Source organism: Plecotus auritus (genome assembly GCF_963455305.1).
Source record: "Plecotus auritus genome assembly, chromosome: 12".
NCBI lineage: Eukaryota > Metazoa > Chordata > Mammalia > Chiroptera > Vespertilionidae > Plecotus > Plecotus auritus.
Window position 1 is genome coordinate 16348983 of NC_137778.1, and position 11991 is coordinate 16360973.

Here is an 11991-nt window from a genome sequence, read left to right on the forward strand (position 1 = left end):
GGCTACTTCCTGACCTGAATCAAAGGAGAGAGGGCTCCCATATCCGTACCTACCAACCTAGGCCCCAAATGAATTATTTCCTTGTTACCTCCTTCAGGAAAGAATGTCAAAGGTTTATAGGTTGTATTTTTTCAAACTGCTAGGAGAAAGTTGGATCTGTTTTCCTGGATAGTGTGCCAGCTCCACGGGGCAATGATCCCGGAGTCAGGTACAGTGGGCAGACTGGCTCTAGACCAGGGGTGGGCAAACTTTTTGACTCGAAGGCCACAATGGGTTCTTAAACTGGACCGGAGGGCCGGAACAAAAGCATGGATGGAGTGTTTGTGTGCACTAATATAAATTCAAAGTAAAGGAGTGGAGGGGAGAGCAAGAGAACCGGATAGAATAGCTGGATCCGGCCCACGGGCCGTAGTTTGCCCACGGCTGCTCTAGACAGATCACAAGTTTTTTCTTTTTTTTTTTTTTCCACAGCTTGTCAAATGATAACTTTAATTGAAACATTTTCCTTTGTAGTTCTTAACTAGCCGGACATGCCACTGCACCACTGTTGATATCATCTATGGTGTCATGAGGGTGGCGGCCATCAACATTGCACCCCACAGACTGGGCAGTCCCCAAGATCTCTTTAATAGTTCCAGAGAGTTCTCTAGGTAAAGATCGGTGCCGCATCTGTCGGGCAATGCTGACAATCTCATCGAAAGTGATATTCCCACTGTGCTTAACGCTTTTTGCTTCTTTCTGTCTCTTGGCGGTTCGTTGAGGGCTTTGATGATCAGGGCAGAGGCAGAAGGCACTACTTCCATCTGGGCCTGTCTGCTCTGAATGGTCAGTTTCACTGTCATCCTCAGACCCTTCCAATCACCAGTTGCTTTGGCGATGTCATCACCAACCTTTTTTGGAGACAGGTCCAGGGGGCAGGTCTTGGGGGCCAGGGCAGACATGGCACCCACTTCCCCACCGGTGCACCTCAGGTATACGACTTTGATTTCGCTGGGGTCGAACTTCGGCGGCATGGTGGAGGCAGCTGGTGTCGGATGGACCCGGATTCGGGACGACCGAAGAAAGTTGCACCTGAGCCTCCTCCGAGCCGAAAGCCGAAAGCGATCACAAGTTTTTTCAATAAAAATCTGCAAAATTAAACCAATTGTTTACTCTTTAAAAGTTCCACAGGACAGCAATAAATATAGCAATATATATTAATCAGGTAACTCTAGAAAAGGTAAGTCACACACATTATTGGTACTTTCAAGAAGTTGTAAAAGAAATAAAACCCAGGCCCTATTAAGTATCTTTCCATGTTCCGCGTGTTCATTATCATTCTCTACTAATTTCACCTTAGGTCACAAGCACCCTTTGAATCATGTCTTCAAGGTATGAGCTTCCTGATCATATTTTTTTTTCCATCCGTCAGGAAAAGGCTCCCTGCCTTCCAAAGGGGCTACTTCCTGACCTGAATCAAAGGAGAGAGGGCTCCCATATCCGTACCTACCAACCTAGGCCCCAAATGAATTATTTCCTTGTTACCTCCTTCAGGAAAGAATGTCAAAGGTTTTTAGGTTGTATTTTTTCAAACTGCTAGGAGAAAGTTGGATCTGTTTTCCTGGATAGTGTGCCAGCTCCACGGGGCAATGATCCCGGAGTCGCCCCCTCCCTCAGCACCAACCTTGCTTTCCAGCTTTTCCTGGCTTGATGGGAACACACACATCCAGTCATCACCATATCCTCTTCGGGGCAAGCTGCCACTGAAGGGACTACCCACCCCTTATTGCTGAAAACCATCTATTATACAGAAAAGGCTTTTACTACTGAAATCTCTTCATTTTTATGTGAACACTTTTAAACTTTGTAATGGAATAGAGTCATTTAAAAAATCACTCTCCACAGTCATTCACATATGGTTGTTAAAATAAAAAACATAATCTAATGTTGTGTGCAACTGATCTGGTAGATAGGAAGAACTGTCTTAGTACAAATCCTTCAGTTTACAATGAACAAAACCCCACTTCAGATTGTTCAAGCCAAAAAGGAATATATTGGCAGGATACTGGAACGTGACATAGAATCTACGAGAAAGAAGGGTAGGACCAGAGAACCAAAAAGATACTCTTACTTCTCTCCTTCTGGCTGGGAGTAATATCCTCCTCTTGTGGGCATATCCAGGTTCAACAGCCATGTGACCCTGGGCAAAGAACTAAAGCTCTCACACCTGGATGCCCTCACCTGTAAAGGGGGAATGGTGAACATATCTACTTCATGGGGGTGAAGTAATGATGAGTCAATGTGTGAAAAACCCCTAGAACAGTACCTGGTACACACTGAGCTCACAATGCTACCTATTAATACTATCATCATTCTGTGTCTGCAGGCTGGATTTCTCTCCTTCAACAGGGATTGTATCTCAAATCCAAATTGCCAAGAGAAAGAATATGGCTTGAGTTGTCAATCTTTTGTCTTGAAGAAGGACAGGCTGCTGTGGCCGAGCCTAGCTCTTTGGGTGGGAAGTCACTTCTCAAAGAGTGGCCCAGAGGGGCATCTGAAACCACACCAATAAGAGAAAGGAGAAACTTCTTGTCAAAGAGGAGTCCTGGGAATCCCCTCCATTAACTCTGTAACGTTCTACACCAGCCTTGGGCAAACTACGGCCCGCAGGCCGGATCCGGCTGTTCTATCCGGTTCTCTTGCTCTCCCCTCCGCTCCTTTACTTTGAATTTATATTAGTTCACACAAACACTCCATCCATGCTTTTGTTCCGGCCCTCCGGTCCAGTTTAAGAACCCATTGTGGCCCTCGAGTCAAAAAGTTTGCCCACCCCTGTTCTACACCATCTATGCAAAGATGATTTCTCCTGTGGAGAAGGAAGTCACCTATGAAGGTGAGTGACAGAGGGAGGAGGTAAGGGAACCAAAGTCCAGTAAACACTTGCAGTGCTCCAGGAACAAGACTAGGTCTTGTATATGCATAATTGGAGGTAATCCTTGTGACAGTGTTAGTGTTATGGATTGCATGTGTCTCTCCAAAATTCATATGTTGGAGTCCTCGTATGGTTAGATTTGGAGATAAGGCCTTTCAAGGAGATCAGGTTAAGTGAGGCGGAGTCCAGGGGAGGCAGCCAGGAAGCAGTGGGGAGTTAGGGGAGATTTTGATTTACGGGTGAAGTCACACTTTCTGGGAGTGTAGAGTCATTTCTGTCTTCAACGTTAATCTCAAAAGGTCAGAGGTACCCTCATTTCTAAGAATAGTTATGAATCTGTCATCCATGAAATGAGCTAAACTGTTCTTCATCCCATTTATGTCCCTACCTGGGCCAGCTTTCAGGAAGGTACACAGCTCTAGAATTTACCATGGCTGGCCAAGGAGCCATCAACACCTTCATGGAGTTGCATGAGGGCAGGTAAATGATAGCTGTAATTATCCCTGTCTAATCTCTAAAATACCTGCCTGTTGCCATTCTGTGGCATGATGCTGGGAACAGGTGCCAGGTTGCTGAGAATAACTGGAAGAGAGAAATTCTGAGTGGAACCTTGAAATCATGATTCATGGTAGATAAAGAAGGGACGGTTAGGCACACTGTTGTAAGAAGCCAAGTAAGCCAGGATGTTTCAGAGTAAAAAGTCAATGGATCCCCCTTTTCTTCATGTATAGGGGTGGGTTAAAGTAAGTTTACACAAAACACAGAGTTAATTCTTTTTTTAAAAAAATATATACTTTTTTATTGAGAGAGGAAGGGAGAGGGAGAGAAAGATAGAAACATCAATGACGAGCGAGAATCAGTGCTCGACTGCCTCCTGCTTGCCTCACACTGGGGATCGAGCCCTCAACCTGGGCACGTGCCCTGACCTGGAATCGAACTGTGACCTCCTGGTTGTTAGGTCAACACTCAACCACCGAGCTATGCCAGCTGGGCTATTCCTGTATTATTTATTTATTATTGTATTATTTGTCTTATTATTATTGTTATTATTTCCTATTCTTACTTATGATTGATCTTTTAATGATGGCTGGTAATTTAACCTACTTTTGCCCATCCCTGTATATTTTTCAATGCTTTTCCATCAACTTCAGGAGATATTTGGAGCTAGGGGTCTGTCTTTACCTTCTCATGATGACAGTGTTCAGAATAAAGGGATCTGTCCAGGTATGGCCTACTTTCTGATACTGTCTGTGTTTGCTAATATTTGTAGCTGCACTAAGCCTCTAAAACTGCATCTGAAATCTATCCAGCCGGAGAAAGCTAGATTCCAATGTTATGGGCCACTGACACCATCCTATATAATAAAAGGCTAATATGCAAATTGTCCCCTCGGGAGTTTGACCGCTTGCTATGACGTGTGCTGACCACCAGGGGGCTGTGCAGAACAAAGGAAGGCCCTGGCCTGCAGCTGGCAGCCAGGGAAAGGAAGGCCTGGATCGGCCCTGATCACTGCCCAGGCCTAGGGTCCCACCCATGTAAGAATTTCATGCACTGGGCCTTTAGTACTTAAGTAAAGCCCCGTAGGTGGCAATTCATTAGTTTGTTTTTTCTTCATCTCTTTGGGTTCTGGGCTTATTTTATTTTATTTTTTAATGTAAATTAAACAGCCAAATGAAGTTATCGACTAATAATAATGCAAATGAAAATACCAGGTTTATGGAGGTAAAAACTGGACAGCCTTCCAAACGTATTGCAAATTCAGAGATGGTTGGAAAGTAAAAACAGGAACGGGGCGCCTTTGATTCTGACACGGGCAGCTGTAGCCAGAACACCCCTCTGAGAGATATGGGACATCAAAGGAATCTTCTGCTGTGATTAGCGACAAGGAACAACCTTTGCTGGGGGAGGGAGAGGTCAGGTCGTGTTTGGGATGCCTTTCTAAAGAACATGGACACCCCAGCCTGCAGGGGTGAGGTAGGGTTACCTCGGGTATGGGCATGGCTGTGTAGGAGAGTCCAAAGCAGTAAATCAAAACCTCCCCTAAGACCTGGCTGCTTCCTGGATGCCTCCCCTGGACTGAGGGGTGACTCAGAATGTGACTGGCTCTGGGACTTCAAACATTTCTGAGTTATTCCCACGGGCCTGGACAAGGGCAATTAGAGGACTGGTTTGGAATGACTGCTGAGGACCGAAAGATCCTCACAGGGAAAAGCAATTGCCCAGGAAGCTCAATTTCGAGGTGTCTTTTACTACAACCAGGAGGCAGAGGTACCTTCTGACATACTAAATCGTAGAGGCTAGGAAATGTTTACTAATGCAAGAAGGCACATGCTGGGCTTCCCTCCGTAATTGGCACCTCCGATTTTATGGGACAGGCAAGAACAAAGTTTTCAAATGGTGAACGAGAAACTGAATGTTCAGTAACATATGAGAACACACATGATCTGGCCACTGGCTATTATTTCTGATCCGATTTGCAGCTACTCTTCCCTGGGACACTCTGCCCCTGACATGCCCACACTCTGCCATTCCTTGAACATGCCAAGTCCTCTCTCACCTCAGGACCTTTGCAAGTTTCTGCTCTCTCTGCCAGTAACTCCTCTTTCTGGCTTGCGCACACACTTCATTCCTTGGACAGACCTTTCCCAGCTGTCCTGAACCTTTTCAAACCCTATTCTCTATTCCCTCACCCTGCTCTAATTTCCTTGGTAGCACTCACGCTCCCTCATATTATATTATCTTTTTATGTTCTTTAGTTTATTACTTTTCTCTCCTAATACAACCCTCCGCCCTTCACAGAAGTTCCATTACAGTAGAGATTTTTGTTTGGTTGGTTCACCAGTGCATTCTACTGCGTGGTGCATAGAATATCGTCAACAAATATTATTGAGTATTTGAATAAATTTTAAAAAAATATTTTTATGTGAGCATATGCGGTTATTTCTCTGTGCTTAAGAGTTCTACATGTATTATGTTATTTAATCTTTATAACCACCCTATTAGGTAGGGGTTATAGTCTCCCATTTATAATGAAATTGAGGATTGGAGAGATGAAGTAACTCGTCTGTTGGGTTTGTTATTTTTAGATTGTGGTTTCTCTATTGTTTTGTTTTGTTTGGGGGCGGGTTGATGTTTGTTTAAAGGACCTTGAGTTGACATATCCAGACTTACTCCCACTCTTTTTTTTAAATATATTTTATTGATTTTTTACAGAGAGGAAGGGAGAGGGATAGAGAGTTAGAAATATCGAAGAGAGAGAAACATCGATCAGCTGCCTCCTGCACACTCCCCGCTGGGTATGTGCCCGCAACCAAGGTACATACCCTTGACTGGAATCGAACCTGGGACCCTTAAGTCCGAAGGCTGACGCTCTATCCACTGAGCCAAACCGGTTAGGGCTTACTCCAACTCTTAACACACTTTCTCAGCTCTTAAACTGCCCCTCTTTCTACTTATTTTATAATTTTACTCCCTTTAGGCCCTATTCATAACTTAATTCTTCTTCTCCAAACGGACAACTGACAGAGTAGATCTAAGAAAGAAACTAATGGTTCAGGTATACACTTCAGCTACATCGCTGGCTAACCTCCTGGCTTTGCCATTGACTAGCTGTGTGACCTTGGGATATTCTTGGCCATTATTGCTGGAATGATTGGCCTCCTTCAATTTCCTGGTACAAATAAACTTTGACACCCGATTCTCCAAGTTTCTTTTTTCTTTCTTTTGTTCTTTACCCTGTCCTTTCCTGATGTCTCCTGGGGGACCCCCTCAATCTAATCTCCCGCTCATATATTTATTAGATACTTTATTTAAGCAACCCATTAAAATCTTTATTCAATAACTACAGGATTATTTTTTTATTTTTAAAATTTAATTTTTTTTTGCCCTGGCTGGGTAGCTCAGTTGGTTAGGGCAGTGGTCGGCAAACGGCGGCTCGTGAGCCAAATGCGGCTCTTTGGCCCCTTGAGTGTGGCTCTTCCACAAAACACCATAGCCTGGGCAAGTCTATTTTGAAGAAGTGGTGTTAGAAGAAGTTTAAGTTTAAAAAATTTGGCTCTCAAAAGAAATTTCAATCGTTGTACTGTTGATATTTGGCTCTGTTGACTAAGGAGTTTGCCAACCACTGGGTTAGGGCATCATCCCAATATGTCAAGGTTGGGTTTCTAACCGCAGTCAGGGCTCATACAAGAATCAACCAGTGAATGAATGTATGAATGGGTGGAACAACAAATCAATGTTTCTCTCTCTCTCTCTCCCTCTGTCACTCTCTCACCTCCTCTCTTTCTAAAACCAGTCAATAAATAAAAACTCTAAGAAAATTTTAATTTTTTAAACTTTATTGAGGTATAATTGACAAGACTGTAAGATATTTGAAGTGCACAACATGATGATTTGAGGTTTGGCTTGGTTTTTTAGATTCCACTTCTAAGCAATACCAGGCAGTATTTGTCTTTCTCCATCTGGCAGGATTCATTCTTAGTATTTTTAATTCTTTCACTGAACTGCCTATTCTCACTCCATGTTTCCAGTATCTTCTGTCACGTCTTCAAGCATATTTATTATTCTGGTGGTAAATTCCTCTCCTGTTTTCATGAGTTCTGCGTTCTCTGGTATCCCTCAAACTTGCCATGCTCAGAATTTGCCCTCTGAGCTCACCTCTGTTCCTGTGGGACCATGAGCCGCCTTGATGAGTGAGCTGCATCATGGAGAGGGAAGAAGTCTAGCCAGCTTGTGCTTCCCCAGGTGAAATGGTGTGTGTGTTTATTGCTGTGTGCATTGGTGGGAGAGATATCCAAGGAACTCTGAACCGTCTTTTATTGGAGGCAGAAGCTCTGTATTATAATGGATGCCCACAGAGGCGTAGGAGCAGCACGTGTGTGGAGGGGGCTTTCCAGCACTGGGCAGACCAGCTACACTGACCGCCATGTGCTCATAGAGATGCCAGTCAAAGCTCTGCCTTGCAGCTGCCCAGGGCTTCTAGCCTGTGCTCTGATCTCCTACCTCCGCAGTGCCAGGAGGGGGAAGCTGCCCACGGCATTGCAGGGGTGGGGAAAAGGCAGAACTAAGAGTTGTTTTCCCAAACCTGGTTCCTATTTGTGACCCAGGCCCTCCCCATCTCTGGCCACCTTCCCTGCCAATGGACCGAATCTACGTCTATCTGCTGCTCGTTACTGAGCACAGCTCTGAGGTCTCTCATCTCCTCTGATGTCCCTCCCCAAGAGAACACTCCTATTCAGATAAACCAAGTCTAAAATGAAAAAGCTGTCAATGCCGCTTCTGAGGGCCTTTGAACACTGATTAGATATTAAGGAATAATGAAGTGTTTTAGATATGATAACCAGTACTGAGTTTATGTTAAAATAAAGAGTTCTCCTTTTTTAGAAATAAATACTAAAATATTTATAGTTGAAATGTTGTATATGGGTTTTGCTTCTGAATAAAACAAGAGGTGGGAAATGAATGGAAATATAGATAAAACAAGATTGGCAATGAGTTTATGATTGTTGGAGATGGGTGGTAGATATATGGGAGTTCATTATACTATTCTGATTAATTCTGTATAAGCACAAAGTTAATAACATTAAAAGCCTAATAGTAAAAGGTTTAATATAGTAAAAAGTTTAGTTGGACGTTTCTCCACACACTGAAAGGTCGCCTGTTTGATTCCCCACCGGCTGTGGGATAGATCCCCAGTAAGGGGCGTGCAGGAGGCAGCCGATGTGTCACTCTCACAGGGATGTTTCTCTTTCTCTCCCTCTCTCTCTAAAACTCAATAAAAAATATTTTTAAAAAGGTGGGTTGTCTGTTTTCATAACCCATTTTCATCTGAACATTCCCCGAGGTAATCACTATAATTTTAAACTGATACAGACAAGGTTTTTTGTGTCGCTACACACACACACACACGGGTGTTTTTTTTAAGTGCAAGAAAAAGCAGAGGTTAAGCATAAGTTATTACAATATGTAGACTGTCAGTTATTCCTACATTTTGGGTGGGACATACACAGTTTTTTTTTAAAGTCTATAAGGATACATACCAAACTGTTAACAATATAGGAGAGAAAATGATATTTTTATTTCTGCTCAATTCTGTATTTGAATCTATCAGAGTAAGTTCAAAAGTACTTTGTGGAGAAAACACAATATAAAAATTCCAGACTTAGGAAACACATTTGTTTTGGAGTAGGTAGAAGGAATCTTCACTAAAAACAAGTAACCATAAATATAACCAATGTCTTCATTGATTGTGAACACCACCTCAGACTTAGATTTTTAAATTTTTTTAAAATATATTTTATTGATATTTTACAGAGAGGAAGGGAGAGGGATAGAAAGTTAGAAACATCGATGAGAGAGAAACATCGATCAGCTGCCTCCTGCACATTCCCCACTGGGGATGTGCCCGCAACCAAGGTACATGCCCTTTACCAGAATCGAACCCGGGACCCTTGAGTCTGCAGGCCGACGCTCTATCCACTGAGCCAAACCGGTTAGGGCAAGATTTTTAAATTTTATCAAGTTTTTACATAACTTTTCCAATGCACACACCTGCACAAACCTCATGGCCTATGACCTCGATTTGATGTCAGGTGACTTGAGTCTTTATCAGCTCTGTATAGGGCACCAAATAAGTAATCAATCCTATCAATTCAGTTTTTTCAACCATTCATTTCAACTAGAATTATTTCATTAAAAATAGTTGATAAGTTAACCACAGTAGACTCATTGAGGAAAGAGAAGGAGAAAAGAAAGCTCAGCAAGCAAAAAATATAAATAGAAGCCAAGTATCATAACTACATGGACCTTATTTAAAAAACAGAGAAACACTTTGTGTGTGCATTGATCTCACCTCTCTTTTGACAAAGAGCAGGAAGATGGACATGTAGGACCCCTCTGAGTGCCAGGAACCACCTACTCCCACCCATCTGCCAAGCCAGCTCCATATGTTCTAGAAAATCCATGCAATATTTTTGTGATATTTTTTTTTCCAATTAAGGAGAGCAGCTTTTCTTCTCAGTTTCTCTACAAACTCCTTATAAACACTTACATGATGGTGTTTGTGTAAAATTTCATTTATTGTAGACTATACATAGATGGATATTGTCTAATGTTAATTATTCTTTTCTAAGCACATAGGTGATATTAACATTAATTCAAAAACATTTAATAACCCCCTACTATTTGCTAAGTGCCGATAATACAGACTTGAGTAAGATGTTTCGGGGGGAACTTATTAAGCATCTTCCATATTTAGACTGAAGCAGTCCTTGTTGTCATCTTTAGATACCTTCCTGTACTTAACGCAGAATTTTGAATGAATATATGGTTTTTGATAAAGACACAGGGTCTGGTTTTTAAATTTAACGACTTGTGGAAAACGGCGCATAGCTAGTTTTCTTGAGAGAACATTATTACCGCCATTTTCTGTATTATTTAATTTAAAACATTGTTCAAATGAAATGACACTTGGCATAAAACTTCAAAAAATAATATGACATCATCAAATCATGAAAACAACATTATGATTTAAAAAAAGTGATCCTCAGCATGGAAACACCCTTTTTGGCAAAAAATAGCACTTTTCTGTAAGATCTGTAAAAGGATAAAAATGCATTCTAACTTCAAAATTCCTAATATCTGAAAATTATACAAAGGAAGAAAACAATGTTAAAATAAGGAACAATAAATTTAATGTAAACAATGGCTGTTCTATAAAGTAAGTTACATTTTTGTGTGATACACACACACACACACACACACATATATATATATGACCGAAAATTTGTTTTTATTGATTTGCAGCCAGCAAAGTCATTGGTACAAATTTTAGTATAGAAGAAAAGTACTCTAGAAAAATCAGTTTGAGAAATCTCCCCTATATATGTGGAGGAATAGTCATTTCTTAATCAAATTCTGTTACTAAGAAAGTAAATATTAACACATGGCCACACAAATCTATCCATTTCCTTAAAAAATGCACAAAAATAAGCGAGTTATAAAAAATTGGCAGGATGGGGATATATGATTCTTGTATAAGAGACCCTCCACTCCAGCTGTTGGTAGCCATGCCTGGGCCACATGGCTCTGACCTCAGTGTGTGACACATGGTGAGCTCACCCACGTCTTAGCAAGAGTTTGTAAGGGGAGAAAGTGACATTTTCACTTATACTAAAATTGGGATTTCATCCGAGTAGTTCAACTGTGCTTCACTTTGGAGAAAACCTAATAAAAAAATTCCAGACTTATGAAATAAGTATACTTGGGGGTGGTATCTCATTTAAGGTAAATCACCAAGGCTATCACCATAGGCTTGTTTGTATTATGTGTACCAGTATTAATTATAGAAAAGAATTCAATATTTACACAAATTCAATGTTGACACACACACACACACACTTTCTGATCTGGACACACTTTCTGATCTGGTCAGACCTTATTACAGGTTGTAACCACTGGGTATGGGCCTAAAGCCCCTTTAACTCTAAAATTATATGATTCTCTGATAATTCTCTGAGATGTTTCCTCCTGCACCAGTGGCATGAGGAGCTCACAGTCCCCTAATATGTCCCTTCCCCAAACCTCCTATTTGAGTAGTGGTTGGGCCAGTGCTTGAGGAACTACATAAGTAGTGGACTTCCCGTGGTTCTAGAACTATGGCTATTGTACATCTGGATTTTGCTGGACATGTCAGTAAAAAATATAACCTTGCAATCCCCAAACATCAGTAGCATACTGAGGTAAAATACACACACAAAAATGTCTTTTCTAAAATCCCTGAAAAAAAATAAGTTAATACATAAAGTTTTCCTAATTTCCTGTGTTTCTCCCATGTAGTTTCTTACATTTCCAGTGCCTCCCAACACTTGTCTATTAGTGGAGGATAGCAGTGCAAACAAGTACCAAATTATATATATGGAAATACATAAAAGACCACTGACTCTTAGTTTACTAATTTATGCCTATAAATTTAAGCCTGTAATTTTTATTCTTGCATAAACTATCATTTAATTCAACCTCTGTATCTTTTTTAAAATATTATTTATTTATTGATGTTAGAGAAAGAGGAAGAGAGAGTGAGA

At 41.4% G+C, this 11991-nt stretch overlaps 1 pseudogene across 1 annotated transcript; it reads right to left on the reverse strand.

The window, feature by feature from the left end:
- Positions 1–516: 516 nt before the first annotated feature.
- Positions 517–1078, reverse strand: LOC308237605 (large ribosomal subunit protein uL11-like; annotated as a pseudogene). Its single transcript has one exon. The product of its transcript is annotated as a large ribosomal subunit protein uL11-like (transcript).
- Between the last annotated feature and the right edge of the window lie 10913 nt (positions 1079–11991).